This window comes from Oncorhynchus tshawytscha, unplaced genomic scaffold (genome assembly GCF_018296145.1).
Source record: "Oncorhynchus tshawytscha isolate Ot180627B unplaced genomic scaffold, Otsh_v2.0 Un_contig_4913_pilon_pilon, whole genome shotgun sequence".
Taxonomy (NCBI): Eukaryota; Metazoa; Chordata; class Actinopteri; order Salmoniformes; family Salmonidae; genus Oncorhynchus; species Oncorhynchus tshawytscha.
In genome coordinates, this window is record NW_024609296.1 from 85001 (window position 1) to 111521 (window position 26521).

General features: G+C 44.2%; 1 protein-coding gene across 1 annotated transcript in view; it reads right to left on the reverse strand.

Annotated features, from left to right (window-relative positions):
* The window catches only part of LOC121844552 (inhibitory synaptic factor 2A-like), an 83233-nt gene extending 76272 nt beyond the window's left edge, over positions 1 to 6961 (reverse strand). The window contains exon 1 of the mRNA XM_042314787.1: positions 6678 to 6961. The gene's annotated coding sequence lies outside the window, so the exon portion shown is untranslated. The remainder of the gene's footprint in view (positions 1 to 6677) is intronic.
* Between the last annotated feature and the right edge of the window lie 19560 nt (positions 6962 to 26521).

The following is a 26521-nucleotide window of genomic DNA, read 5'->3' on the forward strand; positions in this document are numbered from 1 at the left end:
CAGAACACTTCCCCTCTGGTCTGATCTCTTCACAGAGACACTTCCCCTCTGGTCTTCACAGAGAGACACTTCCCCTCTGGTCTGATCTCTTCACAGAGACACTTCCCCTCTAGTCTTCACAGAGAGACACTTCCCCTCTGGTCTGATCTCTTCACAGAGACACTTCCCCTCTGGTCTGATCTCTTCACACAGAACACTTCCCCTCTGGTCTGATCTCTTCACAGAGAACACTTCCCCTCTGGTCTGATCTCTTCACAGACAGACACTTCCCTTCTGGTCTGATCTCTTCACAGACAGACACTTCCCCTCTGGTCTGATCTCTTCACAGAGAGACACTTCCCCTCTGGTCTGATCTCTTCACAGAGAACACTTCCCCTCTGGTCTGATCTCTTCACAGAGAGACACTTCCCCTCTGGTCTGATCTCTTCACACAGAACACTTCCCCTCTGGTCTGATCTCTTCACAGAGAACATTTCCCCTCTGGTCTGATCTCTTCATAGAGACACTTCCCCTCTGGTCTGATCTCTTCAGAGAGACACTTCCCCTCTGGTCTGGGCAGAGAGACACTTCCCCTCTGGTCTGATCTCTTCACACAGAACACTTCCCCTCTGGTCTGATCTCTTCACACAGAACACTTCCCCTCTGGTCTGATCTCTTCACAGAGACACTTCCCCTCTGGTCTGATCTCTTCACAGAGAACATTTCCCCTCTGGTCTGATCTCTTCATAGAGACACTTCCCCTCTGGTCTGATCTCTTCACAGAGAACACTTCCCCTCTGGTCTGATCTCTTCATAGAGAACATTTCCCCTCTGGTCTGATCTCTTCACAGACAGACACTTCCCCTCTGGTCTGATCTCTTCACAGACAGACACTTCCCCTCTGGTCTGATCTCTTCACAGAGAACATTTCCCCTCTGGTCTGATCTCTTCACAGAGACACTTCCCCTCTGGTCTGATCTCTTCACAGAGAGACACTTCCCCTCTGGTCTGATCTCTTCACAGAGAACACTTCCCCTCTGGTCTGATCTCTTCATAGAGACACTTCCCCTCTGGTCTGATCTCTTCACAGAGAGACACTTCCCCTCTGGTCTGATCTCTTCACAGAGAACACTTCCCCTCTGGTCTGATCTCTTCACAGACAGAACACTTCCCCTCTGGTCTGATCTCTTCACAGAGAGACACTTCCCCTCTGGTCTGATCTCTTCACAGAGAGACACTTCCCCTCTGGTCTGATCTCTTCATAGAGAACATTTCCCCTCTGGTCTGATCTCTTCACAGAGAACATTTCCCCTCTGGTCTGATCTCTTCACAGAGAACACACCTAGAGTGTTTGTAGTGGCCATGTGAAGCAGAACCACATTGTTTTCTCTAATCTCTTTAAGCCTCTCCTCCTCTCCTGTTCTCCTCTTCTCTTCCATCTCTGTCTCTCTTCCTCTCTCCCGGTCACGTTTTGGTTCTCCCAGAACTATTTTCTGGCTTGCCGAGTTATAGCAGCAGAACCATGGGGGGGTTGGGCAATACACATCTTCTCTCACAGCCTCTCTGTTTCCCAGAGACAGACAGAGAGACAGACAGACAGAGAGACAGACAGAGAGACAGGCAGACAGAGAGACAGGCGGGCAGAGAGACGGGCAGAGAGACAGGCGGGCAGAGAGACAGGCGGGCAGAGAGACAGGCGGGCAGAGAGACAGGCGGGCAGAGAGACAGGCAGAGAGCAGAGAGACAGGCGGGCAGAGAGACAGGCGGGCAGAGAGACAGGCGGGCAGAGAGACAGGCGGGCAGAGAGACAGGCGGGCAGAGAGACAGACGGGCAGAGAGACAGACGGGCAGAGAGACAGACGGGCAGAGAGACAGCGGGCAGAGAGACAGACGGGCAGAGAGACAGACGGGCAGAGAGACAGACAGAAAAACAGAGAACCAGACTGTCCTCTCTGGACAGCCAGGTTTGTCTGTGACGACCGGACTCTAGAGCCAGACTGTGCTCACTGAGTCTGTACCTAGTCAATGTTTTCCTCAGTTTTCTATCAGTCACAGTGTTCAGATAATCTGCCACCATGTACTGTCTGTTTAGAGACAAATAGCATTGAAGTTTACTTAGATTTTTTTGTTGTGTCTGATGTTCTGTGTGCTGTCCTGAAGCTCTGGTTTCGGTTAGTGAACTGAGCCTCAGAACCAGCTGGCTGAAGAGAGAGAGACATGCTCTTTGAGTTGAAGGGTAGAGAGGTGGTTAGAGGGAGAGAGAGAGACATGCTCTTTGAGTTGAAGGGTAGAGAGGTGGTTAGAGGGAGAGAGAGAGAGACATGCTCTTTGAGTTGAAGGGTAGAGAGGTGGTTAGAGGGAGAGAGAGAGACATGCTCTTTGAGTTGAAGGGTAGAGAGGTGGTTAGAGAGAGAGACATGCTCTTTGAGTTGAAGGGTAGAGAGGTGGTTAGAGAGAGAGAGACATGCTCTTTGAGTTGAAGGGTAGAGAGGTGGTTAGAGGGAGAGACATGCTGGAGCAACTGGAGGACAATCACAATCAGCGAGGTCTAAATGGTGACTGCCCCCCCCCCCGCTCTGCCCCTCCTCCCCACTGCCCCTGAGCTCAGTAATGAGATGGTTGGATCATCATGTTCACTAATCTAGATTGCTCTTCAGTTAAGGTGCTTCGTCTGAGCAGCAGTCACTGACTGACACACACAGCACACACACACACACCACACACACACACAACACACCACACACCACACACCACACACACACACACACACACACACACACACACACACACACACACACAGCACACACACCACACAGCACAACACACCACACAGCACACACACCACACAGCACACACACCACACAGCACACACACCACACAGCACACACACCACACAGCACACACACACACACACACAACACACCACACACCACACACACACAGCACACACACCACACAGCACACACACCACACAGCACACACACACACACACACACACACACAGCTCTCGTTAGATATTCAGCCCCTGCCAGAAACGGTCTCTGTTCTTCCACACAGAACAATACATTCCTATAGTGAGTCAAATCTGTGGCGAACATCTCCACACCTAAACAAGATGCTGTATATCTGTTCTGGAAATACATTCTTAATAATGTTATTTAACATCCCCTCAGTTACCAAGACAGCAGCATCATCACTCATCTGTAGTTCCCCTTAGTCTATTCTCTGTACAATTTATTCTCTGTAGTTTATTCTCTGTAGTTCCCTTTAGTTTATTCTCTGTAGTTTATTCTCTGTAGTTTATTTTCTGTAGTTTATTATCTGTAGTTCCCTGTAGTTTATTCTCTGTAGTTTATTCTCTGTAGTTCCCTTTAGTTTATTCTCTGTAGTTTATTCTCTGTAGTTCCCCTTAGTCTATTCTCTGTAGTTTATTCTCTGTAGTTTATTCTCTGTAGTTCCCCTTAGTCTATTCTCTGTAGTTTATTCTCTGTAGTTTATTCTCTGTAGTTCCCTTTAGTTTATTCTCTGTAGTTTATTCTCTGTAGTTTATTTTCTGTAGTTTATTATCTGTAGTTCCCTGTAGTTTATTCTCTGTAGTTTATTCTCTGTAGTTCCCTTTAGTTTATTCTCTGTAGTTTATTCTCTGTAGTTCCCTTTAGTTTATTCTCTGTAGTTTATTCTCTGTAGTTTATTTTCTGTAGTTTATTATCTGTAGTTCCCTTTAGTTTATTCTCTGTAGTTTATTCTCTGTAGTTCCCTTTAGTTTATTCTCTGTAGTTTATTCTCTGTAGTTTATTTTCTGTAGTTTATTATCTGTAGTTCCCTGTAGTTTATTCTCTTAGTTTATTCTCTGTAGTTTATTCTCTGTAGTTTATTCTCTGTAGTTCTCTTTAGTTTATTCTCTGTAGTTCCCTGTAGTTTATTCGATGTAGTTCCCTGTAGTTTATTCTCTGTAGTTTATTCTCTTTAGTTTATTCTCTGTAGTTCCCTGTAGTTTATTCGATGTAGTTCCCTGTAGTTTATTCTCTGTAGTTTATTCTCTGTAGTAGTTTATTTAGTTTATTCTCTGTAGTTTATTCCCTGTAGTTTATTCCCTGCAGTTTATTCTCTGTAGTTTATTCTCTGTAGTTCCCCATAGTTTATTCCCTGTAGTTTATTCTTTGTAGTTCCCTGTAGTTTATTATCTGTAGTTACATGTAGTCTTATCTCTGTAGTTTATTCTCTGTAGTTCCCCATAGTTTATTCCCTGTAGTTTATTCTCTGTAGTTCCCTGTAGTTTATTATCTGTAGTTACATGTAGTCTTATCTCTGTAGTTTATTCTCTGTAGTTCCCCGTAGTTTATTCTCTGTAGTTTATTCTCTGTAGTTCCCTGTAGTTTATTCTCTGTAGTTTATTCCCTGTAGTTTATTATCTGTAGTTCCCTGTGGTTTATTCCCTGTAGTTTATTCTCTGTACTTCCCTTTAGTTTATTCTCTGTAGTTTATTCTCTGTAGTTCCCTGTAGTTTATTCCCTGTAGTTTATTATCTGTAGTTCCCTGTAGTTTATTCCCTGTAGTTTATTCTCTGTTGTTCCCCATAGTTTATTCCCTGTAGTTCCCTGTAGTTTATTATCTGTAGTTCCCTGTAGTTTATTATCTGTAGTTACACGTAGTCTATTCTCTGTAGTTTATTCTCTGTACTTCCCTGTAGTTTATTCTCTGTAGTTTATTCCCTGTAGTTCCCTGTAGTTTATTCTCTGTAGTCCCCTGTAGTTTATTCTCTGTAGTTCCCTGTAGTTTATTCTCTGTAGTTTCCTGTAGTTTATTCTCTGGAGTTTCCTGTAGTTTATTGTCTGTAGTTCCCCGTAGTTTATTCCCTGTAGTTTATTCTCTGTAGTTCCCTGTAGTTTATTTTGTGTAGTTTCCTGTAGTTTAGTATCTGTAGTTACATGTAGTTTATTCTCTGTAGTTCCCCATAGTCTATTCTCTGTAGTTTATTCTCTGTACTTCCCTTTAGTTTGTTCTCTGTAGTTTCCTGTAGTTTATTATCTGTAGTTTATTCTCTGTAGTTCCCCATAGTTTATTCTCTGTAGTTCCCTGTAGTTTATTCTCTGTAGTTCCCCGTAGTTTATTATCTGTAGTTCCCAGTAGTTTATTCTCTGTAGTTCCCTGTAGTTTATTCTCTGTGCTTCCCAGTAGTTTATTCTCTGTAGTTCCCTGTAGTTTATTCCCTCTGGTTTATTCCCTGTAGTTTATTCTCTGTAGTTCCCTGTAGTTTATTCTCTGTAGTTCCCTGTAGTTTATTCTCTGTAGTTCCCTGTAGTTTATTCTCTGTAGTTTATTCTCTGTAGTTTATTCTCTGTAGTTTATTCTCTGTAGTTCCCCGTAGTTTGTTCCCTGTAGTTCCCCGTAGTTTATTCTCTGTAGTTTATTCTCTGTAGTTTATTCTCTGTAGTTCCCCGTAGTTTATTCTCTGTAGTTCCCTGTAGTTTATTCTCTGTAGTTCCCTGTAGTTTATTCCCTGTAGTTTATTCCCTGTAGTTCCCTGCAGTTTATTCTCTGTACTTCCCAGTAGTTTATTCTCTGTCGTTCCCTGTAGTTTATTCTCTGTAGTTCCCTGTAGTTTATTCCCTGTAGTTTATTCTCTGTACTTCCCAGTAGTTTATTCTCTGTAGTTCCCTGTAGTTTATTCCCTCTGGTTTATTCCCTGTAGTTTATTCTCTGTAGTTCCCTGTAGTTTATTCTCTGTAGTTCCCTGTAGTTTATTCTCTGTAGTTTATTCTCTGTAGTTCCCCGTAGTTTATTCTCTGTAGTTCCCCGTAGTTTATTCTCTGTAGTTCCCTGTAGTTTATTCCCTGTAGTTTATTATCTGTAGTTCCCTGTAGTTTATTCCCTGTAGTTCCCTGCAGTTTATTCTCTGTACTTCCCAGTAGTTTATTCTCTGTAGTTCCCTGTAGTTTATTCCCTCTGGTTTATTCCCTGTAGTTCCCTGTAGTTTATTCTCTGTAGTTTATTCTCTGTAGTTCCCTGTAGTTTATTCCCTCTGGTTTATTCCCTATAGTTCCCTGTAGTTTATTCTCTGTAGTTCCCTGTAGTTTATTCTCTGTAGTTTATTCTCTGTAGTTCCACGTAGTTTATTCTCTGTAGTTCCCTGTAGTTTATTCCCTCTGGTTTATTCCCTGTAGTTTATTCTCTGTAGTTCCCTGTAGTTTATTCTCTGTAGTTCCCTGTAGTTTATTCTCTGTAGTTCCCTGTAGTTTATTCTCTGTAGTTCCCCGTAGTTTATTCTCTGTAGTTCCCCGTAGTTTATTCCCTGTAGTTTATTCTCTGTAGTTCCCTGTAGTTTATTCCCTCTGGTTTATTCCCTGTAGTTTATTCTCTGTTGTTCCCTGTAGTTTATTCTCTGTACTTCCCAGTAGTTTATTCTCTGTAGTTCCCTGTAGTTTATTCCCTCTGGTTTATTCCCTGTAGTTTATTCTCTGTAGTTCCCTGTGTCTATTCTCTGTAGTTTCTTCTCTGTAGTTTATTCTCTGTAGTTCCCTTTAGTTTATTCCCTCTGGTTTATTCCCTGTAGTTTATTCTCTGTAGTTCCCTGTAGTTTATTCTCTACCTAACACTAATTTCAGAACCATCCCCTTCCATCCAGAGGTATCTGAACATTCCTCTCTATGTGCACCACCGGGTTTAACTGAGATATGAGAAGAGCCTGGGCGACTCACCTCCGTGGTAAATCACTGATGAACAGGACCTGACAGCAGCATAGATCCCTGGTAGTGCCCACCGTGCATGTCTGTTCCCTTAGTGGGTTAGTCTCCCTGGGAGAAGAGCAGGCTATGTCATGGTAGAAGTAAGCAGAGCCAGAGCACCCAGCAGGGCAGTCGTTGTATAGTTCCTATAGTTGAGGCACATTGGCTGTTTGCTGCCTTCGTACCAGTAGAGATGTTCCCTTTTCCTCTTAAGCCCACAGCGGGCGAGACTGGAATCAGGTACTCCCCCTTTTCTGCTCCTCCTCTCTCCTTCTCTCAGTGAAGCAGAGAGCGGCTCACACACACTGGAAGTCCGGGGAGCTCGCTGGCTCACCGACAGACACACACTGAAAGTCCGGGAGCTCAGAAAGCAGACGCTCAGCACACGGAGAATATCTCCTTTACTGCCGCTGCAGCTCAGCTCTCCTTGTGTGTGTGTGTGTGAGAGAGAGAGAGAGAGAGAGAGAGAGAGAGAGAGAGAGAGAGAGAGAGAGAGAGAGAGAGAGAGAGAGAGAGAGAGAGAGAGAGAGAGAGAGAGAGAGAGAGAGAGAGAGAGAGAGAGATGGGAATGCGCGGGGGAGAGAGAGAATAGGGAAGAGGGAGGAGGAGGGGTGCTGAGAGAGAGTTACAGAGAGAGCGAGATACAGAGAGAGAGAGCTAAATACGGAGAGGGAGAGATACGGAGAGAGAGAGATACGGAGAGAGAGAGATACGGAGAGTGAGAGATACGGAGAGTGAGAGAGAGAGATACGGAGAGAGATCGAGAGAGTTATGGAGAGCGCGAGAGAGATATGGAGAGCGCTAGAGAGATATGGAGAGCGCTAGAGAGATATGGAGAGCGCTAGAGAGATATGGAGAGCGAGAGAGATATGGAGAGCGGGAGAGAGAGATACGGAGAGCGCGAGAGAGACACGGAGAGATGCAGAGAGACTCAGAGAGAGACACAGAGAGACAGAGAGAGAGAGAGACCCAGAGAGAGAGAGAGAGACCCAGAGAGAGAGAGACCCAGAGAGAGAGAGACACCGAGAGAGATACAGAGAGACGCAGAGAGAGAGAGAGACACAGAGAGAGAGAGACAGAGAGAGACACAGAGAGAGATACGGAGAGATGCAGAGAGAGACACAGAGAGACAGAGAGAGAGAGAGACCCAGAGAGAGAGAGACCCAGAGAGAGAGAGACGCAGAGAGAGATACAGAGAGACGAGAGAGAGAGAGAGACACAGAGAGAGAGAGACAGAGAGAGACACAGAGAGAGAGACGGAGAGATGCAGAGAGAGAGACAGAGAGAGAGAGAGAGACGGAGAGATGCAGAGAGAGACGCATAGAGAGCGAGAGAGCGAGAGAGAGACGCAGAGAGCGAGAGAGACGCAGAGAGAGAGAGAGAGAGAGAGAGAGAGAGACGCAGAGAGAGAGAGACGCAGAGAGAGAGAGACGCAGAGAGAGAGAGAGAGAGAGAGAGAGAGAGACGAGAGAGAGAGAGACGCAGAGAGAGAGAGACGCAGAGAGAGAGAGACGCAGAGAGAGAGAGAGAGAGACGCAGAGAGAGAGAGAGAGACAGAGAGAGAGAGAGAGGAGAGACGAGAGAGAGAGAGACGCAGAGAGAGAGAGAGAGAGAGAGAGACGCAGAGAGAGAGAGAGAGAGAGAGAGGAGAGACGCAGAGAGAGAGGAGAGAGACGCAGAGAGAGAGAGAGAGAGAGAGAGAGAGAGCAGAGAGAGAGAGAGAGAGTGCAGAGAGAGCGAGAGAGACGCAGAGAGAGAGAGAGAGACGCAGAGAGAGAGCGAGAGAGAGAGAGAGAGAGAGAGACGCAGAGAGAGCGAGAGAGACGCAGAGAGAGAGCGAGAGACGCAGAGAGAGAGAGAGAGAGACGCAGAGAGAGAGAGAGCGAGAGACGCAGAGAGAGAGCGAGAGACGAGAGAGAGAGAGAGAGAGACGCAGAGAGAGAGAGACGCGCAGAGAGAGCGAGAGAGACGCAGAGAGAGAGAGACGCAGAGAGAGAGAGAGACGCAGAGAGAGAGAGAGAGAGAGAGACGCAGAGAGAGAGAGAGAGACGCAGAGAGAGAGAGAGAGACGCAGAGAGAGAGAGAGAGAGACGCAGAGAGAGAGCGAGAGAGACGCAGAGAGAGAGAGCGAGAGAGACGCAGAGAGAGAGGAGAGACGCGAGAGAGAGCGAGAGAGACGCAGAGAGAGAGAGAGAGACGCAGAGAGAGCGAGAGAGACGCAGAGAGAGAGAGAGAGAGAGAGAGAGAGACGCAGAGAGAGCGAGAGAGACGAGAGAGAGCGAGAGAGACGAGAGAGAGAGAGAGAGACGCAGAGAGAGAGAGAGACGCAGAGAGAGCGAGAGAGACGCAGAGAGAGAGCGAGAGAGACGCAGAGAGAGAGAGAGCGCAGAGAGACGAGGGAGAGACGCGCAGAGAGAGAGAGAGACGCAGAGAGAGAGAGACAGAGAGAGAGCGAGAGAGACGAGAGAGACGCAGAGAGAGAGCGAGAGAGACGCAGAGAGAGAGAGAGAGAGACGAGAGAGAGCGCAGAGAGACGCAGAGAGAGAGAGAGAGAGACGCAGAGAGAGACGACGCAGAGAGAGAGGGAGAGACGCAGAGAGAGAGCGAGAGAGACGCAGAGAGAGAGAGAGAGAGAGAGACGCAGAGAGAGAGAGAGAGAGAGAGACGAGAGAGAGCGAGAGAGACGAGAGAGAGAGAGCGAGAGAGACGCAGAGAGAGAGCGAGAGAGACGCAGAGAGAGAGCGAGAGAGACGCAGAGAGAGAGAGAGAGAGAGAGAGAGAGAGAGACGCAGAGAGAGAGACGAGAGAGAGAGCGAGAGAGACGAGAGAGAGAGAGAGAGAGAGAGAGAGAGAGAGAGAGACGCAGAGAGAGAGAGAGAGAGAGACGAGAGAGAGAGAGAGCGAGAGAGAGAGAGAGAGAGAGAGAGAGAGAGACGCAGAGAGAGAGAGAGAGACGCAGAGAGAGAGCGAGAGAGACGAGAGAGAGAGCGAGAGAGACGAGAGAGAGAGCGAGAGAGACGCAGAGAGAGAGAGAGAGACGCAGAGAGAGACGAGAGAGAGAGACGCAGAGAGAGAGCGAGCAGAGAGACGCAGAGAGAGAGCAGAGAGAGAGAGAGCAGAGAGAGCAGAGAGACACGAGAGAGAGAGACGCAGAGAGAGAGAGAGACGCAGAGAGAGAGAGAGAGAGACGCAGAGAGAGAGAGAGAGAGAGCGAGAGAGAGAGACGCAGAGAGAGAGCGAGAGAGACGAGAGAGAGAGAGAGAGAGAGACGCAGAGAGAGAGAGAGAGACGAGAGAGAGAGAGAGAGAGAGAGAGAGAGAGAGAGAGACACGCAGAGAGAGAGAGAGACGCAGAGAGAGAGAGAGAGAGACGCAGAGAGAGAGAGAGACACGCAGAGAGAGAGAGACACGCAGAGAGAGACAGAGAGAGCAGAGAGAGAGAGAGACAGCAGAGAGAGAGAGACACGCAGAGAGAGAGAGAGAGACACGCAGAGAGAGAGAGAGAGAGAGAGAGACATGCAGAGAGCATCAGAGAGAGAGACACGCAGAGAGAGAGAGAGACACGCAGAGAGAGATGCAGAGAGAGAGAGAGACACGCAGAGAGAGAGAGAGAGAGACACGCAGAGAGAGAGAGAGAGAGAGACACGCAGAGAGAGAGAGAGAGAGACACGCAGAGAGAGAGACAGTGATAGAGAGGATCAAGATTAGTGACTTGATGCCACAAGAAGAAGGCATCCATTGGAGCACAAGCACCGTGTAAACACATCCTACAGGGTCTTCAGAAAGTATTCAGACCCCTTGACTTTTTCCACATTTTGTTACAGCCTTATTCTAAAATGGATTATATCAATGTTTTACCTCACCAATCTACACACAGTACCCCATAATGACATCACAATACCCCATAATGACATCACAATACCCCATAATGACATCACAATACCCCATAATTGCATCACAATACCCCATAATGGCATCACAATACCCCATAATGACATCACAATACCCCATAATGGCATCACAATACCCCATAATGGCATCACAATACCCCATAATGGCATCACAATACCCCATAATGACATCACAATACCCCATAATGACATCACAATACCCCATAATGACATCACAATACCCCATAATGACATCACAATACCCCATAATGACATCACAATACCCCATAATGACATGAAAACAGGTAATTTTAGAAAGTTTGCTAATGTATATTTAAACAAATGACATCAAATATCTTATTACCAGAAGTATTCAGACCCTTTATTATTATCTTATTACCATAAAGTATTCAGACCCTTTATTATTATCTTATTACCAGAAGTATTCAGACATCACAATATCTTATTACCAGAAGTATTCAGACCCTTTATTATTATCTTATTACCAGAAGTATTCAGACCCTTTATTATTATCTTATTACCAGAAGTATTCAGACCCTTTATTATTATCTTATTACCAGAAGTATTCAGACCCTTTATTATTATCTTATTACCAGAAGTATTCAGACCCTTTATTATTATCTTATTACCAGAAGTATTCAGACCCTTTATTATTATCTTATTACCAGAAGTATTCAGACCCTTTATTATTATCTTATTACCAGAAGTATTCAGACCCTTCACTATGAGACTGATCTCAGGTGCATCCTGTTTCCATTGATCATCCTTGAGATGTTTCTACAACTTGATTGGAGTCCATCTGTGGTAAATTAATTTGATTGGACATGATTTGGAAAGGCACACACCTGTCTATATAAGGTCCCACAGCTGACAGTGCATGTCAGAGCAAAAACCAAGACATAATGTTGAAGGGATTGTCCTTAGGGCTCTGAGACAGGATTGTGTCGAGGCACAGATCTGTGGCAGGGTACCTAAACATGTCTGCAGCATTGAAGGTCCCCAAGAACACAGTGGCCTCCATCATTCTGAAATGGAAGATGTTTGGAACCACCAAGAGTCTAACTAGAGATGGCCGCCCGGCCAAACTGAGCAGTCAGTGTAGTTAACAAGCAAGCCCCTGACACGTGGGTGAGTGAGGAGAGGACTTGAGACAAACAAACATTTATCTTCTCAACTAATACAATAATGGAATATCTCTCACTCACACTGAACACAGCCAGGAGGAGTTGAGGAAATTGAGATGGAGTAAGGTGCAATACTCATAATGAAACTCAACACACACACACACACACACACACACACACACACACACACACACACACACACACACACACACACACACACACACACACACACACACACACACACAACACACACACACACACACACAGTACACTATTTTCACTGCAGCCAATCAAAAGCACAATGACTTGTAGAATCTCCAGTATTCCTTTCCAGTTCCTCTCTCTGTGTGGGTGTTTATCATTTCTGTCTCTGAGGGTCACAGGTCATGTTGGCTTAGCTAGTGAGATGAGGAGATATGATCAGGTCCCCTCTGTCCGTCTCTGAGGGTCACAGGTCATGTTGGCTTAGCTAGTGAGATGAGGAGATATGATCAGGTCCTCTCTGTCTGTCTCTGAGGGTCAACAGGTCATGTTGGCTTAGCTAGTGAGATGAGGAGATATGATCAGGTCCTCTCTGTCTGTCTCTGAGGGTCACAGGTCATGTTGGCTTAGCTAGTGAGATGAGGAGATATGATCAGGTCCTCTCTGTCCGTCTCTGAGGGGCACAGGTCATGTTGGCTTAGCTAGTGAGATGAGGAGATATGATCAGGTCCTCTCTGTCCGTCTCTGAGGGTCACAGGTCATGTTGAGAGAGAGAGAGATTAAAGCAGCTATACATAATTGGAAATGTTAATTTATTTAATTGTTTCTGAGGCGTATACTATTAACAGATAACTACAGGTGTACTCGCTGTAAATTGAGATATCTCTACCCAGCATACTGTACTCACTGTACATAGAGATGTCTCTGTTCCATCTCTTCAGTTGATGTCTCTCTGCCCAGCATACTGTACTCACTGTACATGGAGATGTCTCTGTTCCATCTCTTCAGTTGACGTCTCTCTACCCAGCATACTGTACTCACTGTACATGGAAATGTCTCTGCCCAGCATACTGTACTCACTGTACATGGAGATGTCTCTACCCAGCATACTGTACTCACTACATGGAGATGTCTCTACCCAGCATACTGTACTCACTGTACATGGAGATGTCTCTACCCAGCATACTGTACTCACTGTACATGGAGATGTCTCTGTCCAGCATACTGTACTCACTGTACATAGAGATGTCTCTGTTCCATCTCTTCAGTTGGTGTCTCTCTGTCCAGCATACTGTACTCACTGTAGATGGAGATGTCTCTACCCAGCATACTGTACTCACTGTACATGGAGATGTCTCTACCCAGCATACTGTACTCACTGTACATGGAGATGTCTCTGTTCCATCTCTTCAGTTGATGTCACTCTACCCAGCATACTGTACTCACTGTACATGGAGATGTCTCTCTACCCAGCATGCTGTACTCACTGTACATGGAGATATCTCTACCCAGCATACTGTACTCACTGTACATGGAGATGTATCTGTTCCATCTCTTCAGTTGATGTCTCTCTGCCCAGCATACTGTACTCAATGTAAATGGAGGCGTCAACTGAAGAGATGGAACAGAGCTCTGTTCCATCTCTTCTGACGTCTCTCTCCAGCATACTGTACTCACTGTACATGGAGATGTCTCTGTCCAGCATACTGTACTCACTGTACATGGGGATGTCTCTGTTCCATCTCTTCAGTTGGAGATGTCTCTACCCAGCATACTGTACTCACTGTACATGGAAATGTCTCTACCCAGCATACTGTACTCACTGTACATGGAGATGTCTCTACCCAGCATACTGTACTCACTGTACATGGAGATGTCTCTACCCAGCATACTGTACTCACTGTACATGGAGATGTCTCTACCCAGCATACTGTACTCACTGTACATGGAGATGTCTCTGTCCAGCATACTGTACTCACTGTACATAGAGATGTCTCTGTTCCATCTCTTCAGTTGGTGTCTCTCTGTCCAGCATACTGTACTCACTGTACATGGAGATGTCTCTACCCAGCATACTGTACTCACTGTACATGGAGATGTCTCTACCCAGCATACTGTACTCACTGTACATGGAGATGTCTCTGTTCCATCTCTTCAGTTGATGTCACTCTACCCAGCATACTGTACTCACTGTACATGGAGATGTCTCTCTACCCAGCATGCTGTACTCACTGTACATGGAGATATCTCTACCCAGCATACTGTACTCACTGTACATGGAGATGTATCTGTTCCATCTCTTCAGTTGATGTCTCTCTGCCCAGCATACTGTACTCAATGTAAATGGAGACGTCAACTGAAGAGATGGAACAGAGACGTTTCTCTGTCCAGCATACTGTACTCACTGTACATGGAGATGTCTCTGTCCAGCATACTGTACTCACTGTACATGGGGATGTCTCTGTTCCATCTCTTCAGTTGATGTCTCTCTGCCCAGCATACTGTACTCACTGTACATGGAGATGTCTCTGTCCATTATACTGTACTCACTGTACATAGAGATGTCTCTGTTCCATCTCTTCAGTTGACGTCTCTCTGCCCAGCATACTGTACTCATACCTGTTGTAAAGCTCTTATAGCACTTCTCCCTTCCTCTCTCTGCATTAGTATTTTGAGATCTCTAAAATGCCTTAGCAGAACTGACGGTACGGTCTTTATACAGGAGACAAGTTGAGCTTTTTCCATCAATCACAGATAAATCAGCCCTCCATCGTTAGCATTTCATACATTTTCTGAAGCGGGTCTTCCTTTTAGATGGATCCAGCAGCCTTATCTCTTATAGTCTGGCCTCTAACCAAGAGATAATATCAGGCAAGAGAGATGTTACAGTCCCCTACTTCTCTACCTCAACTCCTCTCCCTGTTGTCTGCCTCTCTCCGTAGCCCTTTACCTCTCCCACCTCTACCTCTTGCCCCTCTCCTCCCCCTTTCCTCTCCTTCACTCCTCCTGGGTCCCACCTGGGTCCCTCTATGCCTCGCTTGTCTCTCAGGAGACTCTAGTGGAGCGAACACCGTCCCTGTCTGCCCAATTAAAGCCTTAAAAGATTGCTTTGTCTATGGGGACTCCCATTTGGTATGAGAGCAAACATCAATTATTCTCCCCTGCTGTCAGGCGTTAGAGTGAGACGGAGGACCTGGCCCACGGTGAGAGAGAGAGAGGAGGAGGATGATGGATTGGACCAGCTCCCTAATCCCCGTTTTTTCATTTCCATACAGATCTCTGTCTCATTTCTGCCCTCACACACACACAGTCACATTGAGATGGATGTTGATTGGATGAATTGTGTTTGTTGAAATCTATGTCCGGGTCAATACGACATGAATGAAGCCAATAATGTTGCTTCCATCCTCGGTTGGTATTATTGTAGACAATATGACTTTTGATTTTGGCGTAGTCGGCAGTCCAAAAACAAAGTTGATAGCTGCTCATAGAGTGGCAAAGGGACATATTACTGGTACAAAAATGTATTATCAGATTAAATCTAGTGTCCTTGTTAAGGGGTACTTCAGATTATTACAGGTGTCTGTAATTATCTCTGGCCCTCGGTGTTGGCGATTTTAAAATCATTTTATGACACAGCTGTAAAAAACAATATCCTAAATACAAACCATCAACATAGTGAATACCATCGGTGTTTAATATGAGGATTTCAGCATTAATATATGTTATATACAGTGCATTTGCAAAGTATTCAGACACCTTGACTTTAAAAAATAAAAATAAAAACATTCCAGAGAAAAACATAACTATTCAATCCATCTACGAACAAAACCCCATAATGACAAAGCAAAAACTGTTTTTAGAATTTTTTTGCAAATGTAAAAACAATCTCACATTTAATAAGTATTGAGACCCTTTCACCCAGTTCTTTGTTGAAGCACCTTTGGCAGCGATTACAGCCTCGAGTCTTTTTGGGAATAGCGCTTCAAGCTTGGCCCCGGTGATGTACTGGGCCGTGCGCACTACACTCTATAGTGCCTTGCGGTCGGAGGCCGAACTGTTGCCATACCAGGCAGTGATGCAACCCGTCAGGATGCTCTCTATGGTGCAGCTGTAGAACCTTTTGAGAATCTGAGTCTCCTGAGGGGCAATAGGTTTTATAGGCTATGTAATTGTGTGTGAAAAAAAAATTGTTTTGATGGCCTCTACTAAAAAGAGGAGGATCAGCTTTCTATAGGCTAGGCCTACTATATTTATTTCTCAACTTTCCTAATATTAAGCACATTGCTTCTCTTGACAACAGGAGTATAGCCTACCTGGTTGGCATGAAAATGAACCACAGGAAAAGAGTCCTCCATTCGCTATTTAAGTGCATAAATAATATGTATTTCTCCCCTGCCTCCGTTCCAAGACAGGTGCATGGTAATGGTCCATTCTAAATCAAAACGAATTTCACACATATATTATTTAGTGTACACTACCGTTCAACATTTTGGGGTCACTTAGAAATGTCCTTGTTTTTGAAAGAAAAGCAAACTGTTTGTCCATTATTAAAATAACATCACATTGATCAGAAATACAGTGTAGACATTGTTAATGTTGTAAATGACTATTGTAGCTGGAAACGGCTGATTCTTTATCGAATATCTACATAGGAGTACAGAGGCCCATTATCAGCAACCATCACTCGTGTTCCAATGGCACGTTGTGTTAGCTAATCCAAGTTGATCATTTTAAAAGGCTAATTGATCATTAGAAAACCATTTTGCAATTATATTATCACAGCTGAAAACTGTTGTTCTGATTAAAGAAGCAATACAACTGGCCTTCTTTAGACCAGTTGAGTATCTGGAGCATCAGCATTCGTGGGTTCGATTACATGCTCAAAATGGCCAGAAACAAAGAACTTTCTTCTGAAACTCGTCAGTCTATTCTTGTTCTGAGAAATGAAGGCTATTCCATGGCGAGAAATTGCCAAAAACTGAAGATCTCGTACAACGCTGTGTACTACTCCCTTCACAGAACAGCGCTTACTGGCTCTAACCATAATAGAAAGAGGAGTGGGAGGCCCCGGTGCACAACTGAGCAAGAGGACAAGTACATTAGTGCCTAGTTTGAGAAACAGACGGCTCACACATCCTCAACTGGCAGCTTCATTAAACAGTACCTGCAAAAACACCAGTCTCAACGTCAACAGTGAAGAGGCGACTCCGGGATGCTGGCCTTCTAGGCAGAGTTGCAAAGAAAAAGCCATATCTCAGACTGGCCAATAAAAATAAAAGATTAAGATGGGCAAAAGAACACAGACACTGAACAGAGGAACTCTGTATGCTGCAGAATTGATCATGTTGTTGTGTAGTGGTGAGAACATCAGAATTGATAATGTTGCAGTAGAGTCGTGAGGAGATCAGAATTGATCATGTTGCTGTGTAGTGGTGAGAACATCAGAATTGATAATGCTGCAGTAGAGTCGTGAGGAGAGCAGAATTGATAATGCTGCAGTAGAGTCATGAGGAGAGCAGAATTGATAATGCTGCAGTAGAGTCGTGAGGAGAGCAGAATTGATAATGTTGCATTATAGAGTCATAAGGAGAGGATAATTGATCATGTTGCAGTAGAGTCGTGGGGAGAGCATAATTGATCATTCTGCAGTGTAGAGTCGTGAGGAGAGCATAATTGATAATGTTGCTGTGTAGTGGTGAGAACATCAGAATTGATCATGTTGCAGTATAGAGTAGCGAAGAGAGGATAATTCTGCGGTATATAGTCGTGAAGAGATCCGAATTGATCATGTTGCTGTGTAGAGTCATGAGGAGAGGTTCATTGATAATGCTGCAGTATAGAGACATGAGGAGAGGTTCATTGATAATGCTGCAGTAGAGTCATGAGGAGAGCAGAATTGATCATGCTGCAGTATAGAGTCATGAGGAGAGGATAATTGATAATGCTGCGGTATAGAGTCATGAGGAGAGGTTCATTGATAATGCTGCAGTATAGAGACATGAGGATAGGTTCATTGATAATGCCGCAGTATAGAGACATGAGAGGTTCATTGATAATGCTGCAGTAGAGTCGTGAGGAGAGCAGAATTGATCATGCTGCAGTATAGAGTCATGAGGAGAGGTTCATTGATAATGCTGCAGTATAGAGACATGAGGAGAGGTTCATTGATAATGCTGCGGTATAGAGTCATGAGGAGAGGTTCATTGATAATGCTGCAGTATAGAGACATGAGGAGAGGTTCATTGATAATGCTGCAGTATAGAGACATGAGGAGAGGTTCATTGATAATGCTGTAGTATAGCGACATGATGAGAGGATCATTGATAATGCTGCAGTATAGAGCCATCAGAGAGTCTTATCTGAATATTTTATTTGATTCCCCCTCTTTCTCAAAAAAGTTGTTGCCATAGAAACCAGCTATAGTTCATCACGAAGATGAAGTTGAGAGATCAACACCTAAGAAGGGTGTGTTAGGGCTGTCCCTGACTAAAAACAACACCTAAGAGGGTGTTTTATTTCATTTATAAGAAAGTCTTCATATCTCAAAATCAATGTCATGTGGTTAATCAAATTTATATCTAAATTAAACTGATACAATTGTTAAAAGTAACTTCTATTGGCAATATGTAAAAATAGCTTACATAAACCAACAAATCAAAACATTTGCAGCCTGCAGGTAGAAAATATCCTGATTTAAAAATAATAATCAAAATCCTATAAATCACATTGGCTACGCATGGCCTGTCTGCAAGGAACTTGAAACATCGTATCAACTATTAACTTGATCCGAGCCTCATCGTGCTAGCAAACTTACAACATTGTATAAAATATTCTGGGCCCTTAGAGAGTTCCCTGCGTCATTGAGCTCCGTACAGACAGACACAGCTGTAGACTATTTGCTCAAGGGTTAAGAAGTAATCAGGTAGGCCTATTTTATGATGTTTCCTCCGGATCAGAGCGTAACATTCTCCTTTCATGCTGAGTGGTTGTTGAAAGGCAGGTTGAGGAACTATTGTCCTTCTCAACGGATGTATGAAAACAGACTTGTTTACTTGGCTGTTTGTGGCGAAGAACAAATGACTTTGAGAAGTTCCACGGTGATGTTGAGTTAAGACAATCAGAAACAGTATCAGATCCACAGATGGACACATTTATAGGGTCTTCATTTACAGGCCTCGATTTATAGACCTCCATTTACAGGCCTCTATTTACAGGCCTCCATTTATAGGTCTTCATTTACAGGCCTCCATTTATATGCCTCCATTTACAGGCCTCCATTTACAGGCCTCTATTTATAGGCCTCCATTTACAGGCCTCCATTTATAGGCCTCCATTTACAGGCCTCCATTTACAGGCCTCTATTTATAGGCCTCCATTTACAGGCCTCCATTTATAGGCCTCTATTTATAGGCCTCCATTTACAGGCCTCTATTTATAGGCCTCCATTTACAGGCCTCTATTTATAGGCCTCCATTTATAGGTCTTCATTTACAGGGCTCTATTTATAGGCCTTCATTTATAGGCCTCTATTTATAGGCCTCCATTTATAGGCCTCTATTTATAGGCCTCCATTTATAGGCCTCTATTTATAGGCCTCCATTTACAGGCCTCCATTTGCAGGCCTCCATTTATAGGCCTCCATTTATAGACCTGCAAATCAATGAATATTTTGACAACTCGTAAATAGGACATAAACCAAAACGCTGTAGCCTACAGTAGGTTGTGCGCTCTGCAAACAACACGTCTACTCCAACAACGGAAGACTGTAATAATTATATATTGAATGTGTTAACAGAAATTACAGTAACCAATCAAACATTGTAGATTAGAAATTATGGTAATTAACAGTCAATGTACTACTGGTGATACTGGTGTGCCACCCCCGCAGCCTCCATAATGGATTAGTCCACTGAGACAGACCTCTATAATGGATTAGTCCACTGAGACAGGCCTCTATAATGGATTAGTCCACTAAGACAGACCTCTATAATGGATTAGTCCACTGAGACAGACCTATATAATGGATTAGTCCACTGAGACAGGCCTCTACAATGGATTAGTCCTCTGAGACAGGCCTCTATAATGGATTAGTCCACTGAGACAGGTCTTCTTAATGAATTAGTCCACTGAGACAGGCCTCTATAATGGATTAGTCCACTCAGACAGGCCTCTATAATGGAATTGTCCACTGAGACAGGTCACTATAATGGATTAGTCCACTGAGACAGGCCTCTATAATGGATTAGTCCACTGAGACAGGCCTCTATAATGGATTAGTCCACTGAGACAGGCCTCTATAATGGATTAGTCCACTGAGACAGGCCTCTATAATGGATTAGTCCACTGAGACAGGCCTCTATAATGGATTAGTCCACTGAGACAGGCCTCTATAATGGATTAGTCCACTGAGACAGGCCTCTATAATGGATTAGTCCACTCAGACAGGCCTCTATAATGGATTAGTCCACTGAGACAGGTCTCTATAATGGATTAGTCCACTCAGACAGGCCTCTATAATGGATTAGTCCACTGAGACAGGTCTCTATAATGGATTAGTCCACTCAGACAGGCATGAATCAGACAGGTGTCTCATGTGCCATAACAGATATCTATCTATCTATAAATATTTTCTACTGCTGGACTAAAGAAAATTGGGTCGACCAACAGCCTATCGACCAAACGGGGTCAACCCCTAGCGTGCGTGAGTCTGTGTGGGCACCCTCTTTAGTTCTCACTGGAGACAGTCTAGAGGAGTTAAAACACACACAGAGGATTGAGACTGTATAAAAGACACCTCTAGACTGCACTCCGGACTTAACTTGTCCATTAGTGCCCCATCGATGTCTTGTTTACCTGCAAAAACAGGTACACTGTGTTCTCAAATCATTTTTACATTTAATTGTAGACTAATTGTTGTTCAGAGGTCTTGCTCCCTTTTCGGCGAGGAAGTGTTATACACACATTACTCTGCACTTGAACATATCAACAGAGAGATGTGGAGAATAGATGATATGGCTTCTTCCCCAATGGCTCCCTATGGGCTCTGGTCTACAGTAGTGCACTATGTAGGGAATAGGGTGCCATCTGGACTATAGTAGTATAGTAGTGCACTATATAGGGAATTAGGGTGCTATCTGGTTTATAGTAGTGCACTATATAGGGAATAGGATGTCAACTGGTCTTTTAGTAGTGCACTATATAGGGAATAGATTGCCATCTGGTCTATAGTAGTGCACTATATAGGGAATAAGGTGCCATCTGGTCTATAGTAGTGCACTATATAGGGAATAAGGTGCCATCTGTTCTATAGTAGTGCACTATATAGGGAATAAGGTGCCATCTGTTCTATAGTAGTGCACTATATAGGGAATAGGGTGCAATTTGTGACGCAAAAAATCAACTCCTATTTAATTTGCCATAATGTATTTTTCCCTCCCATTACCAGCCCCCAGTGGTTACTGCATCAATTACATTGTTTTGGAACGTAGCTAAAAGGGGCACTCCGTAGTTTAAACATTAACAACGTACCTGCCTCTGTTGTTGTTTTTAAAGGGATGGACATGGAGAAACACTCTCAAATTCACAGACAAGAGTTATGGATGCAACGACTTGACAACACAAATGATCGTTTTTTGTGTTGAGTCTATACAGTGTTTTGTTTACAATGTTTACAAATATTGCAGTTAAAAACAATCTGATATTTTGGGGTTCTGATGGAGTGTGACAGTTGAACTAAACTCATGAGGGATTCATAAATTATATTATTCAACCATCAATGGGTATATATCATTAAATTATGGATGGATGTAGCAACTGCAGATTGGCTCTTTTTAAGGATCATTCAAATCTGTCCGCCAGTATATAAATGAGGGATTAATCTGCTTTATTCCCTTAGTCAATAATATTATATAATCTGTGCTAGATTCATCTGCTTTATTCCCTAATAATATTATATAATCTGTCCTAGATTAATCTGTTTCATTACCTTGTGGAATCATCTCTAATCTGTCCTAGATTAATCATGTTTCATACATTTGTGGAATCATCTCTAATCTGTGCTAGATTAATCTGTTTTATTACCTTGGGGAATAACCTTGGGGAATAGTATATAATCTGTCCTAGATTAATCTGTTTTATTACCTTGGGGAATCATCTCTAATCTGTGCTAGATTAATCTGATGTATTACCTTGGGGAATCATCTCTATTCTGTGCTAGATTAATCTGATGTATTACCTTGGGGAATCATCTCTAATCTGTGCTAGATTAATCTGATTTATTACCTTGGGGAATCATCTCTAATCTGTGCTAGATTAATCTGATTTATTCCTTTGGAGAATAATCTGATTTAGTCTGCTAGATTAATCTACTTTATTTCCTTGAGGAATAATCTAGGCTGTGCTGGATTAATCTGCTCTATTCCCATGGGGAATAATCTAGTCTGTGCTAGAGTAATCTGCTCTATTCCCATGGGGAATAATCTAGTCTGTGCTAGAGTAATCTGCTCTATTCGCATGGGGAATAATCTGCTCTATTCCCATGGGGAATAATCTAGTCTGTGCTAGAGTAATCTGCTCTATTCCCATGGGGAATAATCTAGTCTGTGCTAGAGTAATCTGCTCTATTCCCATGGGGAATAATCTAGTCTCTGCTAGAGTAATCTGCTCTATTCCCATGGGGAATAATCTAGTCTGTGCTAGAGTAATCTGCTCTATTCCCATGGGGAATAATCTAGTCTGTGCTAGAGTAATCTGCTCTATTCGCATGGGGAATAATCTGCTCTATTCCCATGGGGAATAATCTAGTCTCTGCTAGAGTAATCTGCTCTATTCCCATGGGGAATAATCTAGTCTCTGCTAGAGTAATCTGCTCTATTCCCATGGGGAATAATCTAGTCTCTGCTAGAGTAATCTGCTCTATTCCCATGGGGAATAATCTAGTCTGTTGTAGCACAGCAATTTAGAAAAGAGGCAGCTGGGCCATTACTGGGGAATTTATTTACTGAGTTCCCTCTTTCGTTTCCTCCTCCTGTTTTCTCCCTCCCTACCCCCCTCTCTCTTCCTTAATCTGCCCCTGCTATCAAGTAATAGGATCCTTTGTTCAGCGGTTAGGAAAGGAAGGAAGGGAAGGAGGAGCATCCGTTCAGACTCCTTTCTAATCAAGCCTAGTCTAATTGGTCTCCGTTCTCAGGCTGTGGTGACGGGAGACCAGGGAAGGTACCTCTGACCGGTGTTATCTCTCCAGGCTTGGGAACATAGGGGGGTGGCAGGTAGCCTAGTGGTTAGAGGCAGGTAGCCTAGTGGTTAGAGGCAGGTAGCCTAGTGGTTAGAGGCAGGTAGCCTAGTGGTTAGAGGCAGGTAGCCTAGTGGTTAGAGGCAGGTAGCCTAGTGGTTAGAGGCAGGTAGCCTAGTGGTTAGAGGCAGGTAGCCTAGTGGTTAGAGACAGGTAGCCTAGTGGTTAGAGGCAGGAGCCTAGTGGTTAGAGGCAGGTAGCCTAGTGGTTAGAGGCAGGCAGCCTAGTGGTTAGAGGCAGGTAGCCTAGTGGTTAGAGGCAGGTAGCCTAGTGGTTAGAGGCAGGTAGCCTAGTGGTTAGAGGCAGGTAGCCTAGTGGTTAGAGGCAGGTAGCCTAGTGGTTAGAGGCAGGTAGCCTGGTGGTTAGAGGCAGGTAGCCTGGTGGTTAGAGGCAGGTAGCCTGGTGGTTGGTGGTTAGAGGCAGGTAGCCTGGTGGTTAGAGGCAGGTAGCCTGGTGGTTAGAGGCAGGTAGCCTGGTGGTTAGAGGCAGGTAGCCTGGTGGTTAGAGGCAGGTAGCCTAGTGGTTAGAGGCAGGTAGCCTAGTGGTTAGAGGCAGGTAGCCTAGTGGTTAGAGGCAGGTAGCCTAGTGGTTAGAGGCAGGTAGCCTAGTGGTTAGAGGCAGGTAGCCTAGTGGTTAGAGGCAGGTAGCCTAGTGGTTAGAGGCAGGTAGCCTAGTGGTTAGAGGCAGGTACCCTAGTGGTTAGAGGCAGGTAGCCTAGTGGTTAGTGTGTTGGGCCAGTAACCGAAAGGTTGCAAGATCGAATCCCTGAGCTGACAAGGTAAAAATCTGTCGTTCTGCCCCTGAACAAGGCAGTTAACCCACTGTTCCCCTGTAGGCCGTCATTGAAAGTAAGAATTTGTTCATAACTGACTTGCCTAGTTAAATAAATAAATAAAACATTTTTTAAATGTTTCCCTTTACTGTTATGATCTCTGAATATTAATATCCTGGATATGTGTCCCAAATGGCACCCTATTCCCTACACAGTGCACTACATAGGGTTCTGGTCAAAAGTAGTGCACTATACATAGGGTTCTGGTCAAAAGTAGTGCACTACAAAATAGGGTTCTGGTCAAAAGTAGTGCACTACATAGGGTTCTGGTCAAAAGTAGTGCACTACATAGGGTTCTGGTCAAAAGTAGTGCACTACATAGGGTTCTGGTCAAAAGTAGTGCACTATACATAGGGTTCTGGTCAAAAGTAGTGCACTATACATAGGGTTCTGGTCAAAAGTAGTGCACTATACATAGGGTTCTGGTCAAAAGTAGTGCACTATACATAGGGTTCTGGTCAAAAGTAGTGCACTACATAGGGAAGGAGGGTGCCATTTCCTAGTCCATGTATAAAAAATCAAATCAAACGAAGAATAATATATTCATCAAGGATGTATTTGTGTCACCAGAAAGGTGAAATTTGCTCATTCTGCCCTCTGCGGTTAGATGTTGACTGGTGACTGTGTCTCTGAGGTCGGGCTTCGTTCCAGACAGCTGTAACATGGTGTCTGTCTGAAGGCTTGTCCACACCTCAACATGTTATCATGGCTAATGTGTTCTCATGCACATTGTGGTGATTCAGATTCACCTTTAATTCAATTCTCTTTGTTCAAGCTGTATTTGAGATGTCAGCATTTATACAAGGGGGGGGAGTTGTTTTCTGGGTATTGGTTTACAGTTGTGTAGTTGTAGATCTATAACCCGTCCCTATGCTAGTCTCTATAGTTGTGTTTGGGTATTGGTTTACAGTTATGTAGTCTCTATAGTTGTGTTCTGGGTATTGGTTTACAGTTGTGTAGTTGTAGATCTATAACCCGTCCCTATGCTAGTCTCTATAGTTGTGTTCTGGGTATTGGTTTACAGTTGTGTAGTTGTAGATCTATAACCTGTCCCTATGCTTGTCTCTATAGTTGTGTTCTGGGTATTGGTTTACAGTTGAATAGTTGTAGATCAGGTCAGTTAGTTGATACAGCCAATCAGTTCTTGATGAACACCGTGGTTCAGACTGTTAATCCAGGCCTAATATCCAGACTCTGCTTGGGGTACAGTGTGCTGTCAGTCTCCTAGTGTAGTTAAACTGATAATAAAGTAGTTATTGATATAACACCATGGATCAGACTGTTAATCCAGGCCTAATATCCAGACTCTGCTTGGGGTACAGTGTGCTATCAGTCCCCCTAATGTAGTTAAACTGATAATTGGTCTCTAGAAAACAACCTGTTTTTTACCAAGATCGTAGAAATTACAGTCCATTTCATGTCCATGTTTTACTTTTCCTCTCCCCGTTGTTCTCCTACGACCATCCTGCTCCAATCTAACACATTGCAGTCCCTCTTGTAGTCTCTATAACCCTTCCCTCTTGTAGTCTCTATAACCCTTCCCTCTTGTAGTCTCTATAACCCTTCCCTCTTGTAGTCTCTATAACCCTTCCCTCTTGTAGTCTCTATAACCATTCCCTCTTGTAGTCTATATAGCCTTTCCCTCTTGTAGTCTCTATAGCCCTTCCCTCTTGTAGTCTCTATAGCCCTTCCCTATTGTAGTCTCTATAGCACTTCCCTCTGTAGTAGTCTCTTCCCTTGTAGTCTCTATAGCCCTTCCCTCTTGTAGTCTCTATAACCCTTCCCTCTTGTAGTCTCTATAGCCCTTCCCTCTTGTAGTCTCTATAGCCCTTCCCTCTTGTAGTCTCTATAGCCCTTCCCTCTTGTAGTCTCTATAGCCCTTCCCTCTTGTAGTCTCTATAGCCCTTCCCTCTTGTAGTCTCTATAGCCCTTCCCTCTTGTAGTCTCTATAGCCCTTCCCTCTTGTAGTCTCTATAGCCCTTCCCTCTTGTAGTCTCTATAGCCCTTCCCTCTTGTAGTCTCTATAACCCTTCCCTCTTGTAGTCTCTATGGCCCTTCCCTCTTGTAGTCTCTATAGCCCTTCCCTCTTGTAGTCTCTATACCCTTCCCCTTCCCTCTTGTAGTCTCTATAGCCCTTCCCTCTTGTAGTCTCTATAACCCTTCCCTCTTGTAGTCTCTATAGCCCTTCCCTCTTGTAGTCTCTATAGCCCTTCCCTCTTGTAGTCTCTATAACCCTTCCCTCTTGTAGTCTCTATAACCCTTCCCTCTTGTAGTCTCTATAGCCCTTCCCTCTTGTAGTCTCTATAACCCTTCCCTCTTGTAGTCTCTATAGCCCTTCCCTCTTGTAGTCTCTATAGCCCTTCCCTCTTGTAGTCTCTATAGCCCTTCCCTCTTGTAGTCTCTATAGCCCTTCCCTCTTGTAGTCTCTATAGCCCTTCCCTCTTGTAGTCTCTATAGCCCTTCCCTCTTGTAGTCTCTATAGCCCTTCCCTCTTGTAGTCTCTATAGCCCTTCCCTCTTGTAGTCTCTATATCCCTTCCCTCTTGTAGTCTCTATAACCCTTCCCTCTTGTAGTCTCTATAACCCTTCCCTCTTGTAGTCTCTACAGCCCTTCCCTCTTGTAGTCTCTATAGCCCTTCCCTCTTGTAGTCTCTATAGCCCTTCCTCTTGTAGTCTC